Source organism: Canis lupus, chromosome 14 (genome assembly GCF_011100685.1).
Source record: "Canis lupus familiaris isolate Mischka breed German Shepherd chromosome 14, alternate assembly UU_Cfam_GSD_1.0, whole genome shotgun sequence".
Classification (NCBI taxonomy): Eukaryota; Metazoa; Chordata; class Mammalia; order Carnivora; family Canidae; genus Canis; species Canis lupus.
The window spans coordinates 57,121,586-57,143,520 of record NC_049235.1 but is presented as its reverse complement, the minus strand read 5'-3'; the positions used below and the strand labels follow the sequence as shown (position 1 = coordinate 57,143,520).

General features: G+C 38.1%; 1 long non-coding RNA gene across 1 annotated transcript in view; it reads left to right on the top strand.

Annotated features, from left to right (window-relative positions):
* Positions 1-16,603, top strand: part of LOC111098703 — a 19,255-nt gene extending 2,652 nt beyond the window's left edge. The window contains exons 2-5 of the long non-coding RNA XR_005369249.1: positions 1,464-1,523; positions 2,207-2,279; positions 15,197-15,449; positions 16,465-16,603. This is a non-coding gene — a long non-coding RNA (uncharacterized LOC111098703). The remainder of the gene's footprint in view (positions 1-1,463; positions 1,524-2,206; positions 2,280-15,196; positions 15,450-16,464) is intronic.
* Positions 16,604-21,935: the final 5,332 nt, after the last annotated feature.

Here is a 21,935-nt window from a genome sequence, read left to right as displayed (position 1 = left end):
CAATCAGCCAGACTGATGGGTCCTGAAACAGAACCAACCATTTTCTTGATTTCCTCCTAATCAAGATATTTACTTTCTCATCTCATCTTACCACATTTAGTCTAATCAACCTGTCTTTCTGTGTGTCTGAGCCTCTTATTACCATTGTCTGTGAATCAGTGATTATAATAAATATATATATATAACCGGGACACCTGGGTGGCCCAGAGGTTGAGTATCTGCCTTTGGCTCAGGTCATCCCTGCAGGGAGCCTGCTTCTCCCTCTATCTGTATCTCTGTCTCTCTTTGTGTCTCTCATGAATAAATAAATAAAATCTTTAAAAAATATATATATATGTGTGTGTGTGTGTGTGTGTGTGTCCCCTCCAACATATCTCAGAAATTTTAAAGACATGCAAAGAAACAAAGAAAGCAACATGCATGGTATGGCTTTAAGAGTATAGAATTATTTTAAATTAAACAATCTGTTAATAACAGTATTACTTATTGAGCATGTGCTGGGTGCCTGGCACACTTCCAACATATCGGATTCTCACGTCCACCTGTAGAGAAATCACTGATATCCTGATACACGCTTTGCAAATGAGGAAAGTGACAGAAGGATATTCTAAATAATGTTGACTGAGGTCATTTCAGTAGGGTTATTTTCGAAGCCACATAGATCTATTCACTGCATTTTGATTTTTAAGTATTTAGGGTATTTATTTTGACAGGAAAATCTTCTCAGACTAGAAATTGATAACTGTTAATACAGTAAGAAGATAAGGTAGTAGCTAGCCTGCAGCTGATCAAATTTAAAAGCAGAGGCCCCGACATGGTTTTTATCTGCTTTCTGAAAATTAACCCCAGGCTGCTTTTACCCCTGCGTGCAAAGGACTTTTCCAGCAGAGTGGAGCAGCTCCGGCAAATTCCAACTGCTCTCATATACTCCGAAAGGGCTACTTTTCTCAGGTTTAGTCTGACCTCTGCCCCAACAGTAAGAGAACCAACTAAATTTATGCCAAACAAATTTTTAATAACTTTGATGAGAAATATTTTTACCACGAGCAACCTGGTCTCTATCTAACCTTTGGCACATTTCCTCATCGATAAATATCAGCATAACAACCAAGAAAACGACTTTTGTAAACAATTTAGTAATTTTTCCCCACTGAAAATTCTAATCTGTTTGGAAAATGATCCCACGGGTTATAATTTTGAAATGGCTAAGAACGCTACATTTGTGGATGTTGTCGATATTTACTTGTTTTTGTTTTGTGTTTATGTTCCTTGAGCGTCATCGGTTGCCTCAACATTGCAGAACAATGAGCTAATTCAACACTCGCCCTATTAGAAGTATTACTGTAGAAAATTACTGGTTCAGATTTAGACTAACTTAATAGATATCGATCAACCACTATGTGGCAAGTTCAGTTCTATGTGCTTTTTCACACTTTATCTGGGCCTTTGTTCTTGTTTTCTAGCTACTCAAAGCCCCACGTGGTGGGCCATTTCTGCAGAGCAATCCTCAATGTGATCTAAAGGTATAATAAAACTTATATATAAATAAAGTTTCTGGATATTGCCACAGAATTTTTCATAATGGGATTTTTAGCTGCTATTTAAAATATTTAGCATGAACTATTCTTATACCAGCATGAACACTGGACAATGATTATCTACAATTCTTAGTCACTCAGGCTCCAGGATTCAGGCTGGTTTACAGGAAACAATACCTCTGCTCTGGTGTGACAAACTTTGTTCAAATCCCAGGAATATTGTCCATGTCGCTTGACCTAGTGTCTTCAAAACAAAAGTAAATGAGTCCAAACACCGTAAAGGTTTAAGGATTGTACTATTGCTGATATTGGCGTCAGAAACAAATTTGAATACTGAGGAGGATTTGACTGGTAGAGACACTTAGAAAGAGGAAAGACAAAGCAGTTAACTTGTCAACTCTTTCCTCACAGGAAGCATGAATGAAATGGATTCTTCCCTGAGTAACTAATATTTCCAAGTAGTGCCAAATGCCCATTTTTTTTTACTTCTTGTTTTGTTCCAAATGGAGTTTGCAGAGATATTAAAAAAATAGGGTAATATATGGAACACTTGCACATGGCTGCTGAAGAATTTTTGCATTATTAAACAATTGATATTACTTCTTAAGTTGTATAAATGTAAGTCTAGAGGAACATGCATGAGTGAATATTGACTCTTCATTTTTCAGACTTAGATGGATGCTGAGTGTCCCCAGCGATAAGCCTTCCTATTGCTCCACATCTTTGTCGACAAGTAGTATTGTGAGTCTTTTTAATTTTAGCCATTTTGGTAATGCTTTAGTTTCATTGGTAAAGGGAAAGGTATGAAAGCAAGAATTTTCCCTTAAATCCAAATGCATTCTTTGTGCCACACATGGAGACCTATCATTTGAATTTGCTACTAGGTAAAATGGTCATAATGGTAGCTGCAGCTCTGACATCCATCAGAGCAGTTCAAAGATAATACATAGAATTTTATGAATCTTCTCAAAGATGAAAAATCTTGAGTAAATATAAATCAAGTTTGACCTTAGAACAATTTTCAAACATATGATAGAAATGTCAACTAATTTACCAGGGTAAAGGAATTAGAGTTAATTTAGACATAGAAAAAGATAACCTATAAGAAGTAAGTGAAATAACAGAAGATCTTCAAGGAACAAATCATGGTCTTTCACATAAAATTAATTTTGAATTTGCAATTACACTATTGATCATGTAAGGAATATCTATAAAAAAATCCAAACAGGTCTAAATTTGGCAATTTCTCTTTAAAATTTTTTTTTCATTTAGAGAAAGTGTTTCTTAAAAATCAAAAGAAATTTTGTATGAAATATGCAATAGTGATAACTAAGTATAAGAACATATTATGAGAATATATTAGAACAATAAAACGAAAATAGTTTGCATGACCATGAAAGAGACTATTTACAAATTATCCTGAAACTAACTTTTATGAAGAATATATTTCTGGTATTATGGATCAAATGATATGTTTTAAATGAAGAGAGATTTTAACAAGTTGAGGAACATAGAATACATTGTTTGCCAGATCCGACTTCCTGTTCAGGTTAAAAGCTATGGTTCAAGTGGAAACAAACCATAGGTTGGCCAATGACTGGTGACTTGAGGGTTATTTCTCAAAAAGAAAAAGCTGAGGTGGATCAAATCCATTCTCTCTCTCTCTCTCTCTCTCTCTCTCTCTCTCTCTCTCCATAAAAAAAAATGTTGGTTGAAGATCATAAAGAGATGTGTAGGCCCTGGGGTGGAGAGGTGATAAGGAAGTATCTTATGTGAGTGAAGGAATCAGAATAAGGTAGTGAGAGAAGAGGAGGGAACAGACTCACAGAGATAAATAGAGATTAGAGACCAAGCAACCTCATAGTAGAAGGTGGTTGGGGAGACTCAAGGTCTGCAGACTCTCCAGCTCTCTGTTCCAGGTGAACTTCTTTGGTGAGAATTCTACAAGCTTTTCCTATAAAGAAACCTTGGTCCTATCATACCCAGTTCCACAGTCCTTACATCCTTGTGATTAGTTAGTTAGTTCCCATTTCTGTCTCTAGCAGACAGCTCACAGCTCGAGGAGAGGAGAATCTGAATCTGATTGCCATTTCCATCCTCAATGCCCTGCATGTACTAAATACTCTAAAACTGTGTAACAAATTAATAAAAACAGATATCATTTAAAAATCAGCCCCCAAGTCCTCTCATCCTTTCAACTTCACCAATCAGAGCAGAAAAGAATTTATAACATCACCGGTTGAGTCATGCAGAGGGGAAATAGAGAGGGAATTGGGAGTTGGGGGAGGGAAGGAATTGAAAAGAAGAAAAAGAATTCTAACAGTCTTAGCTGAAGACAGTGCTTCTCAGACTTTATATGCATCAGAATCACTTGGAAGGCTTGTTAAAATGCTGATTACTGGGTCACATCCCCAAGTTTTTGAATCAGTAGATCACAAATGGGGCCAAGAATGTTCATTTCTTTTTTTTTTTTTTAAGATTTTATTTAGTTATTCATGAAAGACACAGAGAGAGAGAGAGAGAGAGGCAGAGACACAGGCAGAGGGAGAAGCAGGCTCCACGCAGGGAGCCCGACGTGGGACTCGATCCCGGGTCTCCAGGATCACACCCTGGGACGAAGGCGGCGCTAAACCACTGAGCCACCCGGGCTGCCCAAGAATGTTCATTTCTGATGAGTTCCCAGATACTGCTCATGCTTCTGGCCAAAGACCTTACGTAGAAAACCACAGGTTTAATTAAGGGAGTGGGAGGTGGGGGAAAGACTGAGGAAGAAATAGAGGACAGTAGGAGAATTATAATTGGCTTCATAGATTAAGAGGCATTAAGGTATAATTCTCTGTCAGAAAAACTGATTAAGAGGCTGTAATTGGTATCTTAGAATTGATTGGTAAAGTTTAATTGGTATTACTGTTTTAAGCAAGTAGACTCAAGATGACCATATGTCTACGTTTGTCTGGGAGAGTCTGATTTTCTCCCATAGCCTAGCATAATAATTAATAGCACTCCCTTTCTCTCTCAGGAATGCCCCAATTGGGACAATAAATTATATGGTGACCTTGCTCACTTATAAGAATGAAATACAAAATGTGTGCAAGCTGTGAGAGGTGCTGCTTCTTAGTCTATCCGGGCAAGAGAATGAATGAGCTGGTAAAAAAAGGAGAAACAAAGATCTTTATCTGTTTAATGCCCTTTCTAAAGGATCTTTGAAAAGTACCGAGTAGCAGACACTGTCCAAGACAGAGACAGCACTCTGAACACCAGGCACAGAAATAAATAAGTGCCAGACCTGGAATCAGGATGATTAATGGCTAGGTTTTTCTTAGCCCAGAAGAAAGGTGTGCCTTTTGATGGCTAGGCCTTTTCAGGACACATTTAAAGGGAGGGAAAAAATATTAATCCCCAGATACCCTGCCTCAGGATGGGTGAGAGAGAGTCCAGGAAGGAATTGGTTTCTTCCACCAACACCTCAGGAAGTTCAGATGCACACCATCCATCGAACATACTTTAAAAAAACATTCTAATAAACATGGGCTAATAGCAATGACATTTTAAAATCTTAACCCAAATGGGGGTGCTTGGGAGGCTCAGTCGGTTAAGCATTCCACTCTTGGTTTTGGCTCAGGTCATGAGCTCAGGGTCATGCGATTGAGCCCCAAGTCTGGCTCCATGCTCTGTTTGAGTCTGGTTGAGGTTCTTTCTCTCTCCCTTTTCCTCTGCCCCTCCCACTTGAGCTTGCTTGCACGCATGTGCGCTCTCTCTCTCTCGTTCTCTCTCTCTAAAACAGATAAAATCTTTAACAAATAAAATAAAAAATAAAACATTGACCCAAAGGAATAAATTTGAAGAATAATAGAAGAAATCTACAAGTGAGATGAGTATACAGATTCTGCTCCTCACCACCTGGATAAGCCTTCGGCAGTTCCAAAATCTCAATTCCTCACCTTCCTCATGAAATTAGAAGTTTCCTGTTCTATCAGCAAATAATGGTGGAAGAATTACTTCCATAAAACTCCCTCAAGTCCGAAGACATCAGGCTTTGTCAGTGGGGGTGAGGAGATCCCCCACAGTTGTCACAGGAGATATGATAGTGCCTTATAATCTGAAGGCACCTTGACTGGCATTAACTCAAAATTACCTTTATTCAGTAGAATTTACATAATCTTTACAAAGTTTTCTGACTCGATTCCTCTTCTCTCAGTAATATAAGATTTGCATGACTCAATTTTGACACCTTAAGAAGGTCTGCATAAACAGGCATCTTCCACTGACTTTATGATAGAGCCATGCAGAGCATATCCTTGACATCATGTCACCTTCTTGGTCACACACTGACATTATAATGTTATTTACTATAAAATTGCATTGACAGCATCTTAAGAGCACTGTGACAGCATTTTAGTCCCATCAGAGTGAATACTGAAAGCACATTCTGACAACATTCACTTGGAGGGAAAAAACCTACTACCAATTTGGCTTCAGCGTAATCATCACAGTATATACATACATACATACATATACGCATAAAGGCAGAAAATTTCACTATTGAATATTAATTAGCAATTTATTATGGATCACTGGCAGATGAGGAACTGAACTTTACTGGAAAGTTCTCCCTCAAAAAAATATAGAAAGGAACTTTGTCTCAGGAGGCAGAACAGAATCCAGAACCCCCTGCTTTTATTACAAGTACAAGGCAATATTACTACCCCTCCGTCATGGGTTTTGATAGATAATTGTACTAAAAATGATAATCCGTGTTATAATAGGTATTTTATAAGTATGCATTTAAAAATATGCATTTCAGTGTAGAGTTAAGCAGCATAGATTATCTCAAAGTCATTTTGTTTTAATTGCAAAGTAGACCAACAACCTGTTTAATCCCAGTGATTCATTCCGAACAAGATTTTCAGGCTTAAATCGCCAGTGCTCTCTCTTAGACTTATTTATCAATTGCCTTCACACCACATGCTGCCAAGTAATTTTTGCAGCAGCAGAAAGAAAAAAAGGCAAAATAATAATAAATAACCTTCATGGAGAGCCAGCTATGTACTAACCAACTGCATTGACTGGAAAATCTCAAGAATCTCTTGGGGAAATGCAACTGTTATTCACAAGCTATAGATGAGGGAACTGGGCCTTTGAAATGCGAAACTTTCTAAAGGCACGGGTGCTTCTAAAGGCACGTGGCTAGTAAAGAGTGGAGTTGGGATTTGAAAATACTGACCTCAAAGCCCCCACTATTGTTCCCCTTTGAAAGGAGAGAAAGGGGGAAAGTGAGGCCAGAAGCATATGGATGGTTGGGAGTGGTTGAGCACATCCACAAATGCTTCCAAGGCGTGGGCAGTGTTGCCATTTCCTCTTTCAGTGAAAGGCTGGTGGTTGGGAAAGGTCTCTGACCCACAGCAATGCTGAGTGAAGCCAGAGTGGGATTCACCAGACCATTTCTGAGAGGGACTGTTTAGGGTCATCACTTGAGAAGTGTATCCAGAACAGACCATCAGAGCAAGGGAGTACAGGGTTTCTACCAGAAGCTTAATGAATGGTCCAATAGCCAGGAAAATGTGGACAGCTGGACAAGAGTCCCTCTAAATAAATACCAGAGACAGCAGCAGCTGGGCCTCACACGTTGGATCAGAGTCAGTGAACTATGCTTATCTGTTTAATACGGGCAGCCATATTACCCTGAGGACTTAAATGAGATTTGGTTTTAGTGCCAAATTCTTCTTTCCTTACTGTTAACTAAAATGTTTGTCAGGACCTTCTGTCCACAGTACGATCCTGTCAAGTACCATCCAGGTTAAATTCTGAACATCAGTGACTTCTCTCCTAAGAATGTCATTTGCTGAGCCACCAAAGGACGTGAATAAGCATTTGACCTGAACCTACTTAAGACAACAATTATATGAACTTCTTTCTTTTTCACTTATTCACACTAGGATATAAATTAACTTCTTCAAAAGATTCGATCCACTCAACATTGTTAAGATGGTTAATATGAGTTTATAATATACTATCAGCCATCAAGTCAAATTATCCCAAACATTTACTCACAAGACACCTACTCCTAAAAGAATCGCTCATCTGGATTATTTTCAATTAAAAACTTAAAGGATTTCACTAAAACAAGTGATTTTCAAGTGACTTTTAAATAAATGAACTTGTTAGTTGTGTTCATAAACTGTAGACATGGAAGATGGGTGATATGATTTTTTTTAAAGATTTTATTTATTGATTGATGAGAGACACACACAGAGAGAGACACAGGCAGAAGGAGAAGCAGGCTCCCTGCAGGGAGCTCAATGTGGGAATTGATCCCAGGACCCCGGGATCATTCCCTGGGCCGGAGGCAGACGCTCAACCACTGAGCCATCCAGGCATCGCTGGGTGATTTTCAATTTAAGAAAATGGGCTACCATTTATTCCCTTCAGTTTAGAAAAAATGTCATTGCCTAAACAATTACCTTGAAGATAGCTGCCTCTTGAATGCTGGAAATCAATCATGTAATGTAAATTTACATTTGATAACTTAAATATGGAATGTATAAGACTCTCTTCCATGTAAGTGTGTATATATGTAAGTGAATGTATGTGTATATATGTGGGTATACACACATAAACATACAAAAGAAAGAAAAGAAAAAATATATATACACATATTTGTGTTGGTCATAGTTTTATGGCTCCAACAGATTATTAGCTATATTGACAGTTCAATCAAAAACAAGTAATATATACAAATATGTGGGTAAAGGTCATAGAGAAGTTTATAATGAAGAAGTAATGATAAGCCCCTGTCCCAGTAAAACTCTCCTCTCCAATCCAATCCATGACCCCCATCAATTTTTTTAAATACTTTATTAGTTCTTTGGGTGGCTAACTTTTCCAAATAGTGTTGCCGCATTTAAATGTTACGAGGCAATCGACTCTATGTGTTAGCTATTGACTTCCTAATATGAAGGGAAGGATGATGTCCCTTCTACATGCTCATCTGCTCCTTCTGCTAAAACTGTTTAATCTCTACTCTGATTGGTCAACTATACAAATTCAAACAAGATCCTTAATCCTACATTTCTTATTTCAAGAACTATATCCAGTATCTCTTGACTTCACATTTGGTAAGGTGAGGACACCTGCAAGGGTCAGGTAGATGTAGATGGTTGATGAGCACTTAGGTTCATTCCCCTATTTAAGAAGAGTGCCAGAGTTACATTGCCTACTCTGACTCCCGTGCCCCACAAACAGGAAGTTTTTATCATGATATTTAAATTGATTATCCATTTTTAATGACCGTACCATATCCAAAATAGTTTTCTAACCTCTCAATCATTATATATTTTCTATAGAATCGCCTTTTTATATTACTCGGCCACTCTCTCCAAATATCTGATCTTCTGCTGATTTTCTTGGTACTTGTATTAACTCATCTCATTATATCCTAGATACTTTAGAGTCCTCTTCAAATTCTAACATTTTTGACAGTTCTTTTGAGGTATAATTGACATAGAATTAGCTTCTGATTTTGAAATATTTTAGATTTAGATATTTTAAATTTAGAGAAGAGCTCTAAAAATAATACAGAGTACCCATATATCCTTCACCCGGAATCTCCTAATGTTAGCATGGTGCCATGATCAAAATTAAGAAATTAATGTTGGTATAATATTATGTACTAAATAAACTGGAGACTTTATTTGGGTTTCACCAGTTTTCCTCAAAGTGTCCTTTTTCTGTTTCACAATCCAAACCAGGATCCTGCATAGTCTTTATCTGTCATAGTTTTCCTTCAATCTGTAATAGTTCCTGAGACTTACCTTGTCTTTTATGACTTTGACACATTTTAAAAGCATTTGCAGGTATCTTGTAGAAAGTTTCTTGATTTTTAGATCTTTATAATTAGAATGCGGTTATGGATTTTTGAGATGAATATCATAGAGGTGATATGCCCTCCTCAGTGCACAATTTCAGGGAATACATGATGTAAATATGCATTATTATTACTGGTGGTGTTAAATTTGGTCATTTGGTTAAAGTAAGGTCTGCCATGTTTTTTCATTATAAAGTTATTTTTGTCCCCCTTGATAAATAAGATTTAGTGAAGATACTTTGAGATGACGCAAATACCTCATTTCTTCTTAAATTTTTGCCCAACTGGTTTTTAAAAATCTTATCCAGATACCATATCTTTCAGCTCAATAAGTTGGTCCTCTTGGTAACTCTAGTACTTCCCTGCTTCTCAACCATGGATAAATTTCTTTGGTTCTGTTCTCCAATCTGTTTTCACTAGTTGTTCTAAAAGCAAATCTCCCCACAGATTAAGACTCCTGTTCAAAGAGGAGACAGAGGAAAAAGGTCCTGATGCAGTTTAACGCCCCTTCCATGGTGGCACTCTTCCCCGTCCAGTTTTTCCCTCTGAGAGAGACTTCTCGAGCTTCTCCAAATCTTTGCCATGAGTGCCTTGCAGGGTTCATGGAGAAAAAACATGCAATAGGTTGTGGATTTCATTTCTCCTGCAATTTGTTCTCTAATTTCAATATTTCTTCTTTCAGGCTCACTCATACTCATATTGTATTTAAGTAATACTTATGCAAGCTCTGTCTGTGGAGAAGGGGCTTGTGGATGGCAGGCCTTGCTTCAGATGAGCTTGTGAGGCACTGGGCCATATGCGCTCCATGCTGATGGAATCCTATATAGACAAAATGAAAAGGGTTTTGTCCTTCGTTTACTAGAGGGAGGGTTGGGAAGATAGTTGTTCTTCATTTGGACTTTAATCTCTCTGTTTTCCACCTCCCTGGTATCCCCTCTCCCAAATTCAGGGATCTTAGACTCCACCAGGCAGCTCAGGCCCTTGTTAATCAACATACCCCTGAACATATTCTAGGCTGTGACTTCCTCATACTCCCATTTGTCTGCACTTTTCAATCACTTTTTTACTTCAGAAATGTATTTAAATTTGTCACCTGCTGATTGCTTACATGCACATTTTTGTAGGTTGTATGTCTTCTAAAATATCTTTTATCATTTTTATGATTTCTTAGGAAAAGAAAGTGTTAAATATGAGAAATCAATCGGGCATCTTGAATGGAAACTAAAAGTTTCATTTCTGATTTAATAAAAGACTGATATCTTCAAGGATGAATTCCAATCATAAATATAGTGATTTGTGGCTGTTACTAATCAAATTGTAGATTTTACTAGTTCCTAAACCTTTTTTTCTTGTTGGCCTTACTGTAAAAGGAGTCATCCAGAAACAGATATGTAATATGAAGGACTTTAAACCATGAAGCAAGGCATGTTTCCTTTGGAAATTGTTATTTTGCAAATACTTTCCTTTTTCATAAGTCTGCATAAGTTGACAGTGGCTAGAGTGAAACGAGCAATGGTCTTGCTGTCAGTAGACCTATATTCTAATATCTACCTCAGTGTAACCTTGGCTTTCATATATTGGGTAGTTTACCATGATAACTACTAAGGTCCTTTTTCATTCTAAAATTTATTGTTCTAAGCCTTTGATCCCCTTATTTGGTTGTCTTCAGTGAGGCTCTGGATCATTGAAGCCATTAATTAATCTTCATTTGCCAAAGTTATTTTTTTTGGGGGGGAGGGTTGTTTGGTTTTGTTTGTTTGTTTAGTTTTTGGTCACCTAACTTACATAGAAAACACAATTTTAACTATCTGAGCCTTGTGCATACCCCCCTATACTGGACAGCATAGTCATGACTCACTTCCACTGTCCTTTTCTAAGAACATTTTCCCTGTACATAAGAACTCAAGGCAGGATGAGGGTGAAACTTCATATAGTTCATCACCTCCATGAAGCCACCTTCTGTACACATCCTGCTTCTTAAGAAATGGACCAAGAAATAGCAACTGACCAAAGGAAAGCAAACTTACAGGTTGGCCAGCACTAAAGCACTAACCAAATGTGCATGACAGCAATTAGATAACTTATCGTATTTCTCCTTTAGGAATCTAAACATGCACTATTGAAAATATGCTCATGAGTGGAGGTCATGAAGGGGGAGAGGTCAAAATGGGCCACAAGTAAGAATATGGTTATAATTATGTTAAAAATAAGTTGAACCTGAGATTGATAAAAGATATTCATAACAGAAAGTGAGGAAAGTGATTAGAGCAGAAGCAGAAAGGAAGAGTGTATATTTCTGCAGCAGGGGATGGAAGATCTACTGATAAGGGCTACAGCTTACCTGGATTTGCCTAGATTTTAAACTACTTTCCTGTCTCTATGATCTCTGACCTATTTCTGGATTCCCGTTAGACTACATTGTCCTCATTATCATGTGCAAAGTAACCATCATTTTACTATTAAAGGTAACCTGAATGAATCTCTGTTTCTAGCACCCAAATAACCTAGCATATTTCCCCAAGTAGATCATAGGCCCTTCAAGTATCTGAGAGTGTCTTCTGTGGACCCACCACATCATGTAGGGTATAAACATTAGGACTTCTTGTTATAGGCTGTTGAGGACTCTGGAGACTGGAAGAAATTAGATACTCCAATCTAGGCACTAGAGAAGCAGTGCACATACCTGCACTCTTTCATACTAATATCAAGTATCAAAACATTTACTCTTGATACACACACCACAAGAGTAATTGGAGTATATTTAAAGTACAAAATGTGACAGGCCATAACTTGTACTGGCTATCACAAAACTGCCATACTCAGACATTCTAAAACATTCCTCCAGTGAATCAACAGAAATCTATAAATCTAGTTAAGATGCTTGGATTTGTCCTCCCTCAAAAGACAGTAATGCAAGACAGGTTTCAGCCTGAGGTCATTATGCATTTGATTCATAACTTTTTTTCTTGTTAGGTTCTATCTGCTAAGAATGAATAGTCTGAAAGTCTCTTACATAGAAGTAATGAAAAATAAGAAAGGAGATGTTCAGACTAGGAAAGGAATAGAAATGAGAAATAGAAAAAGAACTTGTGGTATAATCTTGTGATGTTAAAATGTTTATAATAAAAAATAACTTGTATGACATTTTATGATGTTTGGCTTAACCATAGAAGTCTTATCTTTAATATTACTTCAAAACATATTGCTAGTGCCAGTGAAGAGTTACCTATATAGCCACGTCTACTTTACTTTAATATATGAATATCTTATGTATTAAAACAGTTTTATCATTAATTACATTAATGTAGTCTTAAGTTTTGCTTGTTTTCTCAATTTTCCATATGTATAATAAGAAAGTTACATAGAATCTATGTAGTTTCAAAATTTATAAAAATCCTAATGAATATCATATTGTGTTAATATTTTCATTTAGAATCCAGGGCTGAATTTTCATTTCCAAAGAGATGAGTGAAGATTTTCTTTTTTTTACAATCCACTAATAAATAAATCCCATCTGTTTCTTCAGTAAGGTCATGTAATATATATGCCATGTTTACCTCCACTATTTTTAAGAAGATAAAAATACAGTGCTTTAATATATGTTTATAAAGTTGAATTAATATAAATTGCCAGCTGTCCCCAAAATTTATTTTGATAGAGATAGTTTGACTAGACCATGATTTACTCTCTAAGAATATGGCCCTTTCCTTAGGCCTTGAAATTGAGAGCAATTCACTATAAATGAAGACACTCCCCAAGAGAAAAGTGGGACATGGGGCATGACATTGATTGAACTGCTACATGGCACACATTTGATAGGTTTTTTCACAACCTGTATGGGGAATTTCAAAATTAATATTGTGACCTTGTTCCTTGGAAAAAAATAAATTGAGTATATTTAAGTTTAGGTGTTATGTTTTGGTACCACTTGAGGTGAGCAAATTAGAAATAAACCTATGCTGTCCACAAGACCTAGCCACAAAAAAAAGTGTCAATTCAGAATATTTCTAAGTTTAGTCAGCATAAACAAGAAAAAAAAGTTTAGCCAATAACAGATTCTTTCTTCTTTAAAGAAAAATGTTTCAATAAAAAGCTCCACTACAAACATAACTTTGGGAGAGATGGACCCTCTTTTCACATACACAAGACCAAGGGCTAAGGCGTAATGTAGGAATCCAGTCAAGAATTGAGACTACAGCTTTCAAACATCCTTCTTATTTATTTATTTATTTATTTATTTATTTATTTATTTATTTATTTATTATTTATTTATTTATTTTACATCCTTCCTATTTAGATGAAATTCTGAGATCATAGCAAGCTAAATGAGTCAGTGTTCTAATGTTCAGCTCTAGAGAGGTGGCAAGCCCAGCAAAATCGTGATCTCAAGATGGGTCAGTAATATCCCAGCCACTCCTATTTTGAAGACAGCAGTCAATGAGGCTATTTTGCTTTTAATTATGGTGAGAAACCGTGTTGAAACAAAGGATCAGGACAAGTCATTCTCTCTCTATAGCACAAATAAGTCCTCCTCCTACCTTTTAAAATCAATCCATGTAAGTGAGATGGAGTTGATTAAAATAAGACCTTTCCTAGAACTCTTAAATCTTGAACCAAATTTCAGGGACTGCATAGAATAACAACTTCTGAAATATTACTCACAACCATCCCATGTGTCAGGTCAACTGATAAGACTGAACTAACCTGTTCAGCAGGATATTCTCAGTAAATGGCAAGAAAGAGGTTCTGGAGGCCTAGCAACCAATTCCAAAGTTCCTGCTCTAACTCTCTGCGGAGCGTCAGCACCACGGTCAGCTACAAACATGAGGAGACCACGGAGAGAGGGGAAAAATGTCTTCCTCTCCTGCCATTTCCCTAGATTCTCTGTGGGAGGTTCTTCTTGACTTTAAAGTATTGGGCGTGGTCTGGATGCCCTGCTATGTTTCACACACATGCATGCATGCTTGTATGAATTATGGACGTAGGCGTGCATCTACGTATGTATTCCAAATATGTGCCATTCACTGAGGCTATTCAGTATGAATAAATTCTCTGGGGGAGCAACTTTCTATATTCCACTCTTCTTTCTGAAGTCCCTGTGAGTCTTGAACAGAGGAATGCATGAGATGAGCTAGAGAAAAAGCTAAAGTAAGAATAATAAGATAATAAATATTTCTGTTTTCCAATAAACATCCTCTCTAAGTAACTTCGAAGCATATAGATACTTCAGACTTGGCATCAAATGAGAAGGGTAAACCTTTTATAATTAATTATTCACCATATGAAAAATTAAATTCTATAAGTATGCATCAAAAGGTTGTGCATTCTGATATTGCATCCTGAATGCTCTTCTGGAGGAAAGGAAGAGAAATGAAGCACTAAGCAATGAGAAGAGAGAACTGAAGGAGAGACACTGAGTATATTAGCGATACCCAACAATATACCCATCTCCCAGAAGTCAAGATAACAGATACTAGACTTTTATAATAAATCTCCATCTATATTTAGTAAGTAATCTTGGTTTTCAATTTAAAAGCCTGTGCTTGTGCCAACAGAACCAACAAGTCCCACCAAGATTATAAGGAGAAATAATTTGTCCCTCAAGACCACTTCTAACTGGGCTACAGGAACCTGGTGCTATTATAGACAAGCTACTAAAAGTTAGATTTAAAGAAATCTGTTTACTCTGAGAATATGGCCATTGTGCTTTCAGGGTTAAACAAAAACATAAAATAAATAACACCATCAACTCTGCACACAATAGAATAATTGTATCATTGAATTCTAAACTTAGGAGCTAAGTGTTCAAGGGCCCTTGAGATGCTGAAGAATATAAAGAACCTGAGTCTCATTCGGTCCTTGCAAAAGAACAGAGAATAGGCCAGGAGCCTCAGAAATACTCAGCTCTGCTGCAAACAAGGAACAGGAAACGGACACGCACATATCCTCTTGCCCTCCAGTCCGTGAAGAAAAACTTCACTTAGCCATTCTACAAAATCCAGAGTGTGGCACCTTCATACCAATTTAGACATTAAGTTGGGACTCTGGTAAGTATCTCACATTTGTTGACTTCTTATTATGAAGTAAGGCCAATGTACAGCCCTGAGGCTTCAGAGCTGACCGCGGCCTTAGAGGAGCAGGTAACCTGGTAGGGAGACAGACACAGGGGAAAAATAATGACACAGTAATGCAGAAGATGCTATAACAGTGATAATTACTGTTAATTGTATAAATAATATTAAAATATGACCATTGTAACTGTAACATTTATTATCTACGTATAATGTGCAGGACATCATGCTAAAGTAATTTGTATAAATATGACCTCACTGAGTCGCATACAGGGTAAGAACTACTATGGTTATGAATATCCCACTTTATGATGAGAGATGAGATGCCCTGAGATGTGCAGGTTACCCAGATAGTAAAGGGCAGATTGCAAAATCAAACCCGGTCTAAGCCAAGACTGTCAGTCATACTTGTCCTGCCAACCAGAGGGAAGCCCAGAGTCCGGCTTGGAAGCCTGGAGCAGGAGTGTGTAGCTTCACAAATGTTCTGGGAAGATGTTATAGGAAACAGGAACAGATAGCAAGAGTGTGGGGCTATGAAATAGTCCCGCAGGCGCTTCACAACCACAGCATGAACTGAATGAGGATGGAGGCCCCGGTGGCTCAGGGAGAGGTTTGGATGTTTGACCTCCCTCCTGTGAGCTACCAAGAGTATTTAAAAGATCTCTAACACGCGAGTAAATATTGGGTTTGCTTTTTAGGAGAGATCTGTTCAGGAGCTGTGTGTTAGAGCATGGAGAAGGATTTGAAGGGGGTGAGACCGCGGAGGGGGGGTGGTGAGTGAGAGCCCAGTGGGCAGCAACAGAGGACAGTTGGAGGACATGTTAGGCTGTGACACTTCTCCCGCAGATAAGTCAGCCCTAACAAATCACCCACTAATCATGTATTTCCTCCCTCTGCCCTCAGTTGACAATAACCTAAATCCAGCATAGGGATTAGGAGATTCTTTCAAATAAGCAAAATAAGTTAGATTTGTCTCCTATTAAACTTCCAGAGGAAGGAGAAAGGAAGAAAATCCAAGTGGCTGGTGCCCCAACCTGCTATCTCAATGCTAGTTCCCGCCTCCTCGACAGGAACAAAGCTCAGAAGGGCCCAGGGAGGCTGGAGGCGTGACTAACCACATGCAAGTGAGTTGGAAATTTAAAGCGCTAGATAAATACAAATGAGTACATAAAATTCTGCATATTAAATATTTATGTTTACCATCTCTGTTGATCGTTCGAGTTGTGGCTTAAAAGATTAGCAGAAAAATGAAAAAAAACTAATGTCTTTAATCAGTCTGTGAATGCCATAACAGAAGTCTTGGAATTAAAAACACACAAGTGCTGCAGCAAGAGAGGATCCCTTTATTGTTGAAATTCCAAACCTGCTTAGGCATTAATAGCATCTCAAGACTCTATTAAAGTTAAAATAAAACTTGTGAAGAAAAGCTATCTTTTATACATGTGTTTGTTTCATTCGTGACAGTCAAGTTTCCATTAGCAATCTAAGAATGCACACTCCAGAGTGAATTCTTTCTAAATAGTTCTGTTTTCAAAAATAATCAGCTTTGCCTAGAGTAAGTACAATGTTTTTCATTTGTTTATATGACTGAGTAAAAATCATTTGAAGTTATTATTATAAATATAATTCCAGCTAACTAGAGATGGGGTTTTCATAACTTTAAAAATATTTTTAGGGATGCCTGGGTGACTCAGCGGTTGAGCATCTGCCTTTGGCTCAGGGCTTCATCCTGGAGTTCCAGAATCGAATCCCACGTCAGGCTTCCTGCGGGGAACCTGCTTCTCCCTCTGCCTGTCTCTCTGCCTCTCTCCCTCTCTCCCTGTGTCTGTCATGAATAAATAAATAAAATATTTTTAAAAATTTTTTAATAAAAAATAAAATACAATAAAAATATTTTAATAGAAAAAAACTACCACAATTATTTCATTTCAGATAAATGAATATTTTAATGTATATCTTTATTGTTTATCTTAAGTTATTATTCCTGTTTCCTGTATGTAACTCCCTCTACTGAGGTTCTTTACTAGTTTATGTCACTGGATAATAACCATGGTAGATAAAATATCTACTAGCTTAATGTTTCCACATGTTTAACAATCTAGATTGTGTCTAAAGCTCATCATCAAAGCATCCATATATCGGAAACTCCCAGGATATTTTGCTTCTGAGATATAACAATCCATTGACAGACTGACTGGATTTTCCATTCTCTGGCTAAAATATTACCCCATGCTGTGTGTACAACCTACAGGCTCCAAACCAGGGCTGGGGATGGCCCCACTGAATAATTGTCAATAAATAGGCTGAGTCTGATACCAGTGAAGCACCAAGTAAAATCTTCCTGTCTCCTTTCTGTGAGTTCATTACTAATTACATAAATACAACCTGTCAAATCCAGGAAGCAACAATAAGAGTCAAGGATCCGAAGTGTCAGGAAATCAAATCTACATCTGTTTATTGAACACTCACCATGTGCAGCATCCTGATAAGACCACAAAGCCCATGGGAGTTAGGGATGGGGGAAGACCGGATTTCAGAATCTAGAAATCACTAAGTATGACATCAGAGTAAACCTGAATCAGAAACAAAACCAGCAAATTCCCAGCAAATGCAGCCACTCAAAGGCTGGAGAAAGAATAGAGTTATTTGCCAGGAAGAGGAGCAGAAAGAAAGTCAGGGAAAGTGATCGAACAACTGGGAAATTCCCCAGGAGCAAGGACACGCAGAATAACTGAAAATGTCAGGCAGATCAGAAGGGGAAAAGACGTCAGACACTCTCACAAGGGCAATGCCCCCGCGGAGACAAATACTAAATCCAGCGGGCAGCACCTTGAGCAAAACACTCTGAGGGCTTGGGCTCTTGGTTTCCTGCCCTAGCCTTTCCGGAAAGTTCTTTCATATAGTTTTCTTAGGTAAATGCATAACAAATTTCAATTTTACCCAGATTGGTGTCTAAAAGGTGGAAAATACTAACTCAGAGGATGACTTATTTCATGTCATCTTAGCTGAGTAATATAAAAAGCACAGTAAAACCAACCAATTTAGCAAAACATGCTTACTAGAAAGGCTAAAAATACCCTAAAAATGAATTCAAAGTTTGCATAGCCACTATTATTTTTTCTGCAGTCATCATGAGAAGTCAGTTGTTGTTGTTGTTGTTGTTGTTGTTACCTGCTTTAAAGCCTCATCAGCAATGATAAAGGAAAATGCAAGTTTATTTTGCCCCCACTAAATGCCAGAAACTATTTAAGGTGCTTTACTCATGTTACCCCATTTAAGAGCTCTTACCTGAGAACTATGAGGAGACTGTGTCTCTCACTCCGAGGAAGCTGGGTAAAGAGATTTTGCAACAGTTTGGGGTGCAAGAAGACTCGAGGTCATAATTACGACAGACACTTTCATTTCGTGAGAGACAACTCATGCTCATTATCCCGCTTGGCTCACAGCCTCTTCTCTGGCTGGGTTGAACTGTGATACTCCCCGCGGCTTTGCCAGGGTGATGCAAAACTAAGTACTTCCATTAATCTCGATCCATGACCAGTTATTTCAACCTAAACTAATTTATTATGTACATATTCCGACTGTTTTACATTTAGCTGATAAGAAATGATAGCTCAAGTACTTTGAAAACAAGAGTAGGGAGCTAGTTAACTAAGTGCAGTTTGCAAGGCTCCAAACCAGAAGATGCAGAAACAGAGACGTTTCACTCACCGGTTATCCGACCCAGATCACACAACCTGTTTGGGAAGTTGGAAGACGCTTCTCCTTGGCCACTTAAACTTAACAAGTTGACCTCGAACCTCCTTACCTTACTACACAAATTTCTTTGCTATCACAAAAACAGCTCCTTAAGCTTTCCAGATACTTGACAGAATGAACTTTACCCAGAGATGCGAAAAGTGAACCAGAAACGAGAGTTCATTGACCTTATTCTTCAACTATACCAATCCTGTGATCTTGAGTGAAGAGTAATTTCACTCCTCCGCATTCTTGTTTATTCAGTTGTCATATGTGAACAGCGACACCCCACAGTTATGAGGAGAGAAAAATTCTTAATGTTTTTACCAAATGTTGATTTTTTTTTTTTTTACTGTAAACAGAGTCTGTAAGAAATGTTCCTCAAGTAGGGAGGCAAGAAAACAGTGATGGAAGCCATGTAATTAAAGAGAGATGCTCCCAAGAAATGAAGCTCATAAAATTCAAAAGCATCTCTTTATATGTCTCCTGCGGTCCCGGAAATAGCTCATCCCTACATCCCAAGTTCCTTGTGTTAATATCAGAGGTCCGTTTTATTCCTCTTGTCTATAATGTGATTTTCCTTCCTATAATTACACATCATAAGGATAGACACACATCCCAGAACACTCCCTTTAGGAGCAATGCTTGGGAGAGCACTTCTCCTTTCTTGGGTTCCCAAATAGGCACTGTTGTCCGAGTAGAGTCTGAGGATGATTTCAGGGTTCGCTGACTGGAGTGGCTTTTGTTTGAAAGGAAAAGTCAATACTAATCTGAGGTGGTGATTTTTCTTATCTTTTTTGTCTAGAAAAATGCTCTTTAAAAGATTTTATTTATGTATTCATGAGACACAGAGAGAAAGAGAGAGAGAGAGGCAGAGACCCAGGCAGAGGGAGAAGCAGGCTCCATGCAGGGAGCCTGACGTGGGACTCGATCCCGGGTCTCCAGGGTCATGCCCTGGGCCAAAGGCAGACGCTCAACCACTGAGCCCCCCAGGCGCCCCTGGAAAAATACTCTGATGGACATCTTTCAGGATGAAAGATAACTGCAATTTTAAAATAAGGTGGCCCGAGGACAGTAGAGGACAGGGAGCTAACAGGAGAACCCGATGTGTTACCTTTTGGCCATGGCTTATGGCTCATTTCTCCAGCCGCCATAACTATTGCAAATAGTTAAGAATCAAGGAAACATTTTGGTAGAACACTTTATGATAGGCACGTATAATGGTATGAACAAATCATGTTCATGAGCTGTTTAATTGAAGAGAATCACTTTGGATATTAGCATACTTTTACTGCATTTCCTTTTTTGCCAGATTATTATCCTCCAAAAAAATTTCAGGTCATTATGCAAATGATGGCTATACTAGTGAATCCTAAGTATAATTGTAATCATAAAATCATTTGTTTCATTTAATACATTTTGAATATATGATAGTTAAAAGATGGAATGAAGTAAAGTTTATATTTGCATATCAATATTAGTCACTAAGAAATTAGTAATAAAACATGTAGCTAGGGCAATTTTTATCTCTTAAACAATTTCATATATAACAGCTGTCTTTCTTTTTAAGATTTATTTATCCATGAGAGACACAGAGAGAGAGAGGCAGAGGCAGAGACACAGGCAGAGGGAGAAGTAGGCTCCATGCCGGGAGCCCAACATGGGACTCGATCCCGGGACCCCAGGGTCACGCCCTGAGCGAAGGCAGGCGCTCAACCACTGAGCCACCCAGGTGCCCAATAGCTGTCTTTACAAATGCAAACAACTCACTTGCAAGGGGGATTGGAGCTGATGGCTTAACATACTGATGTTACTGGGTTGATAGTGTTCCTCCAGAACCGTCCACCTGGATCCTCAGACGGTGACCTTACTTAGAAACGGGGACTTAGTATATGTAACTGGTAGGATGAGATCACACTGGAAGGGGGTTGGCTCCAATCCAATGACTGTTGTCCACGGAAGATGAAGGAAGAGGGAAATGTGGACATAGAGAGACCCACAGAAGAATGCCATATGGAGATGGAAGCAGAGACTGAGGTGATGCATGGACAAGACGAGGAACAGCAAGGATTGCCAGCAGCAACCAGAAGCTAAGAGAGAGACATGGAAAAGATTCTCGTCAGGGCCTCCAGAGGACCTACCCTTCTGACACCTTGATGCTGGACTCGGAGCCTCCAAAACTGTGAGAGGGTGGATTTCTGTTGTTTTAAGGCACCCGGTTTGTGCAACTTTGTTAGCAGAGATCTAGAAAACTAATAGATCGATCATGAATCATTTCCAGCCAATAATAAATAAGGACATTTACTAGGGACATATTTTAAGCTTATTTGAGTAACTGTGTGAAATGAACTAATCTTCCTTTATGTAAGTCGATTTTGAAACTCATTCAAACCAGTGTTTTATCAGTTACTCATGTTAGTAAAGCGCTAGTAATATTTCTAGTTTTCAGACTTTTTTTTTTTTCCTGGTGAAATAATCCCTATCATTTCAATGCTTGCCTCCTCACTTTTAGATGAACTCCTAGGTAGCAGTGATCTAGAAATCAAGAAAGCAGGAAACTAGATAAGGAAAGAAAGAAAGAAAGAAAGAAAGAAAGAAAGAAAAGAAAGAAAGCAAGCAAACAAGCAGGAAACTGTTCCCTACTTATCTTTCTAAGCTATTCATTTCTGGCTTAGTACTCATGACAGTTGCCCCTCAGATTCCTTTTTCAGTAACCAAGACTCT